The 6,000-nt window shown below is 35.4% G+C and overlaps 1 long non-coding RNA gene across 1 annotated transcript in view; it reads left to right on the top strand.

The window, feature by feature from the left end:
• LOC140511843 (uncharacterized) overlaps window positions 1–5,131 on the top strand; it is a 94,224-nt gene extending 89,093 nt beyond the window's left edge. Inside the window, exon 2 of the long non-coding RNA XR_011969683.1 lies at window positions 4,999–5,131. This is a non-coding gene — a long non-coding RNA (uncharacterized lncRNA). The remainder of the gene's footprint in view (window positions 1–4,998) is intronic.
• Window positions 5,132–6,000: the final 869 nt, after the last annotated feature.

Genomic DNA, 6,000 nt, shown 5'->3' on the forward strand with positions numbered 1-6,000 from the left:
AGAAAATACTCTCCACCTCCAGAGAAAGAACTGATGGAGTGTGAATGTAGATTGAGTAATACTTTTCATTTTATTTTTCTTGTTTCTTTTTTGTGTTTTGTTCTTTGTTTTCTTTCACAAAGTAGATTATATGGAAATATGCTTTGCATGACTACATAGCTATAATCTATATCAAATTGCTTGCCTTCTCAAGGAAGGCATAGGCAAGAGAGTATGTGAGGGAGAGATTCTGAAACTCAAAAATTAAAAAATGTTAAAAATTATTTTTACATGTCATTGGAAAAAAATAAAATTTAAAAATTTAAAACAAAAAAAAGTTTATATTCTCAAATTCAGACCTAAAAACTCTCCTTGCTTAGATCTAGCCATTAAGGATAATTTATACCTCATATGATGATGAGTAGAATAATTTGTTTAAAATAGCAAACATTGTGATATCAAGAAAACAACAAAGGATAAATATCATAAAATAAAATAAAGTTAATTTTGCCACCAAAAGTATATCTTCCCAAAAACCGAGTTCTCCTCCCCTGGTGGGGAGCACTATTCGTCCTTCATTCCTGCTCTCTGGCAGTAGCTTTCTTGGAAAATGTCTCTTCTTAAATATAAGTAAATGAAGCCAACAAGTATTTTTGCTATGTGCCCAGTACGTTACTACGATTTTTAGGAGGATTTTAAAAAGTTGGAAGCTATATTCGCATTATTTAAAGAGTTCACATTACCAAACAACTTGCAAAATAAGAAGACTGGATTACAACTCAAGCAGACCTTTCATTGAATTGTTTTTTTCCAAAGGGCGGGGATTTGGGGCATGCTGACCATCACATTTACACTACTCCTGCCATAGAAACATCGTTAGCATCTGGAAAGCAAGAAAAAATATTTATAGTAGGAAACCACGAGATAGCTCACAGAAACTTCACAGTGTCCCGGACTGGAGTCATGTCCTGAAACTATCCCAGCGCCCAAATGACAGTTATGTCTCTGAACTCAAGAGAGAAAGCAAAGTCTTCTTTTTAATCCGCCAATCAACATGTATTAAGCCTCTATTATGTTCCAGGAATTGTGCTATGCTCTGGAGACACAAACAGAGGCAAAAGACAGTCCTTGCCCTCAAGGTGCTTATGATCCAATAGAGAAGTATCAGTACTGTTAAACCATGAAAACATTTCTTTAATTACTTATTCAACAGAAACCTGAAATAATAATATTAATAGTAATAGCTACTATTAGGCATTCTGCTAAGTATTTTGCAACTCTTATCTCATATGATCCTCAAGACTACCCTGGAAGGTAGTTGCTATTATTATTCTTATTTTATAGATGAGGAAAGTGAGGCAAGTAGTAGGTAAGTGACTTGCCCAGGATCACACAGCTAGTACATTTCTGAGGTCAAATGTGAACTTACATTTTCCAGATCGGGCACTGCACCACCTCGCTGTCCCAATAAGTGAAATAAATTATTTATCTTAACTGTAAAATTATTTTTTTAAAAAGCTGTTCCTGCTTTCCAAGATCAAAAACAGGTGAGAATTAATGATATCTAATTCAGTTCTATTTTATTTAATTATACATTTATTTAGCACCTATCATATGCTGGGCACTGGACTAGGTGTTAGAGATTGAGTGGAAGGTAAGGGAAATGAAACAAAGTCTTCCTTCAAGGAGCTTATATTCTAAAGTCTCTTGAATTTCATAAGTGCTTTTATTCTAGATAGATAGATGCCATATTTTGCTTTATTTTTAAGATAGTGTTCATTACTCAGAATGTATATGGGGAAGACTGTCATTGTCTAATGCTAGAGGTAAATAACGTAAAGGTAAGCAACACTAAAATATATCAGAATTCACCTTAGTGTTTCATTTCAAGATCAGTTGATAAAACATAATTCCATTTATCCATAGTCCACAACTCAACCAAAAAGAGAGTTGTTGACTGCACAATTGAAACTTCATACTTTGCAAGACACAGTTAATATGTTACCTTATTTTGCTTAACTATTTCTCTTTGTTACAACTGTGGATTCTATGAGGGACCTGGGGTTAATGGGAAATGACAATAATTATTTGTTTAACATCAATTGAAATTTTCCCAATTACCGGGAAAATAAATATAATATTGTATGTAAAGCAATAAAAGAGTTGTATTTGAATTCATCTCTTTTACTTACCGGTTGTATAATCTTGAGTGAAACCCGCTGTTATAGCTAGAAGACTGGAAAACAGTCTTGAAGTCAATCTAATCCAACCCTCTCATCATGCAAAGATTAAGTAGTCACATTCATGTCATCACCAAGCTAGGGTTCAAACTGAGATGCTTCTGACTGTAAAGCCAGCATTTTTTCTTTGTCATGCTCTCTCCATAATTATTCTTTTAGCAAAGTGCTTTGTATATGTTTCCTTCTATCATATTTTGGTCAGACTTCGAATCTGTAAGTTAAATAAATAAAAAGTTCTAATTTGGGGGTCCAGTGAGTCTCCAGAAGGGGAAAAAATTCTAGTTATATGTTTTCTCTGGTCTCTTGGTAATTAGGCCTTTCAGAATCACTGGCATTGGTGATTTTAGATCATCCAAAGAAATATTTAATCAATGCTCTTCCACCCCATCCCCTGTCATTACCTTTGCCCAATGACTGCCTCTTTTTCCAGTAGAACAATCTCTTGTGTCAAAGTTAAGCAAACCAAAGAACACAATGAACATGGCTGATCATACATGCCTTATTATGCACATATATCCCACTACTTTTCTGACAGAATGAGGGCTTCTCTAACATTTTCAAGTGGTACTTCGACCGTTTTCTGGAGCTCCATTTCACCACTGTAAAATGGTGCTAGCTTACTGTCTCAGAGGAGTAATTTTTAACACTTATAATATAGTCTGTCCAACATGCTTTCATCTCCAAACAAAAAGTGGGACATGAAATCCTGCAGTCTGACAAGTCTTAACGCACACCATCACTTTCCTCTTTCAATATAACCAAAAATAATGGCAAGATCATTATGTTTTTAAGTAATGCCTATACATCCTCAAACAAATAGGGTGTTCGGAAGTCTTTTTATTTTCTCTTTCTTTAGTTCGTGTACCTTTTATGACAGCATATTTGTACAGCTATACAGTTATATCAGCACATCTTTTGTGTTCATTTTTAATCTTCCAGTACTCACTAAGTATCATCTGTGAAAAGAATACTTTATTTAAACTTTTAAAAAATTAAAATTTATTCCACCAGTGAACGTTAAGTTTAGAGTTTGTTTGATTTTATTGGCCTTGATTTTCCTTTAGTTTTACACCTCTTTGGAAAGAATCACAGGCCTTGTTCTCCAGGTAATGCATGCAAACAGTTTGTCTTTCTGAAACTGTTCCTCCAGAAACAAATTGTTCTAGGTATTCTTCTTCCATTCTTTGTGTTTCCAATAGATCTTCTTTGATCCCTTTCTTATTTAATTTTTTTTTCTCTTTCTTATAAGTCAGTTCTTCCCCCTTCTTCTGGACCAAATCAGGGTGTGATGGGACTTGAATTACTGGAGGCAAAAGGTATTGTCCATGAGTAGGATGCAGTTGTCCACTAGTGTTTTAGTTCAGAGCATTTCCTTGTTGATGCTGGTTTTGTAGGCATAGTATTCTGATCCTTAAGAGATGTTGCCCACTTCCATTCTCAGTGCCCTGTACTTCTTGTTCTCATCTTGAACTCACACCATGTTAATGCTGCTAACGATGATCAGGATAGACTAGTGTTTCTTGTGCTCCTTGTGGAAGGACTTCCCTTTATTGATGGTCATTGCCAATTGTCATGGAAGATACCCATGGCTATCTTGAATTTCCAAGAGAAAAAAGGCCCTTGGTCACTGCCAGTAGGGCTAGAAAAAGAATCAAAGAATGTTTCAGCAGGAATGTATCATAGGAGTCAGGTAGATCAACTCCATCATAATACAGATGAACTGGAAGCTTGGATGAGAAAAAATTTGCTCAGGTTCACAGAATCTCAGAAATAGATGGACCTCAGCAGCCTTCTTGTCCCACCTCATATCAGAACAAGGATCTCCCTATAATATCCCCAAGAAGAGGTCGTTCTTCAATAAAGGGAAACTCATCACTTCCCAAGATAATCCATTCCACTTGGGGACAGTTCTAGTGGTTAGGAAATACTTTTCTTACCTCAAATATCAATTTTCTCTATCCTACGGAGCAAAACAGAATGATTCTCAACTCTCTTCCATACAACAACCCCCAAAATACTTGAAAAGAGCTCTTATGCACCAATCTCTCAAGTATTTTCTTCTCCAAGCTAGACCCTCAGTTTCTTCACCTAGTCCTCATAAGGCACAGACTCAAGACAGTGAATAGCAGACATGAGCTTTTACTTTAGGTACTCTAAATACAAGTTAGTGATCCTTCTGCTGTATTGGCTCCATCTCACCTTCAATCTTAGCATTTAGTGCCAAGTAATCGACAGGTAAAGGTACCAGTGACACACATGGCCCCTTTCAAAAGAAGGGCAGCATTGCTTAATGAAGTTGTAAACATCTAAACACTACACAGTCAGTGATGTCATGTAAGCCCTCTAGATCCATACGAGGATCATAGAAATGAGAAGCATCTTGGAGTTCATGTAGTCCAGCCTCTTATCCCAAAATCCTTGACAGATGATCACTGGTTGTTATTGGCATTGCTGCTGCTGCTACTGTTACTATTTTTGTTGTTATTTCAGACCAAGAGGCAATATGATATGTAGGAAGAATACCAATGTCAGAAGTGTCAGAAGACCTAGACTCTAACCCAATCTCCTCCATTTACTTTCTGTGTCAAGTCATTTCCTTTCTGTGGAGTTTTATTTAGAACAAAGCAAGAGATATGGATCAGCTGGATCTGTAAGATCCTTTAACTCTAACATTCATGGCATTTTTAGCACCACTAATTATTGAAAATTTTTCTCTTATATTGTGTCAAAATTTCCAAACTTATAATATTGAGCTACTGATGCAATTTTTGTTTTCCAGAGCAACAGAGACTGTCACATTTATACAGTGCTAGAATATTTACAAGGCAATGTCCTCACAACAACCATGTCAAGGATGTACTAGAAATTTAAGAACTTCCATTTTACAAATGATGAAATGAAGATACAGAGAGGTAAAGTGATTTTTTTCCAGTATTAGAAACCAAGTAAGAATAGGAACTTGAAGGTGAACCCAGGAGCTACCAATTCCAGCACTCTTTCCACAATGCCATGAAGGCATTGATATTACCAAGGATGACTTGAATGTGAAAAGTGGAGAAAAAGAATAAGCATAATCAACAAAGACTTAGTAAGAGTGAGCAATAACACATGGACATCCCAAATGCTACATAATAGCTATTTATCAAATTATATCTTATATATCATATATATATTTAAGCATATCTAATATATCTATTTTAAAGGCTCCCAGAAAGGAAGCCTCTAGTGTATTAAATATATTTCTATATAGAAAGATGTAGACAAGAATCACAGGATAAAAAAGCATGGATGAATTGCATTCAGTATTCATGGAGGGAATACCCACATTAATGAGAGATCAACCCAAATGTTGAAGTAAGTGTAACACCAAAGCCACCTCTCTTAGAGTATGAGTGACCAGCAGAAGGTGAGACTGTTATAAGACTATGAACTTATAAAATTGACATTTAACTGTGAATAGGAAATAATTCCATAAATACAATGTGATGTTTTTAATAAAGAAAATAGAAGAATATGATTAAGAAGAAAAAATCCTACATCTTACCAGAAGTGATTTGGTATCTACAAGCAATGTTTTATAAAAACTTGGTTTTAATCAATGCGTGTTGTGTTTTGTCTTAGCACAATACAATATACAACCCATACAGCTCATTCAGTGGTGTGTGAATCTTGGACAGACACTGGAAACAGAAAATGAGCATGGACTAGGATTTAACAAGAGGTGGAGATTGGGATGGATGGTCTTTTGTTAGCTATATGAGTCTTTTAACAACGTTAAGCT

Source organism: Notamacropus eugenii, chromosome 6 (genome assembly GCF_028372415.1).
Source record: "Notamacropus eugenii isolate mMacEug1 chromosome 6, mMacEug1.pri_v2, whole genome shotgun sequence".
Classification (NCBI taxonomy): domain Eukaryota; kingdom Metazoa; phylum Chordata; class Mammalia; order Diprotodontia; family Macropodidae; genus Notamacropus; species Notamacropus eugenii.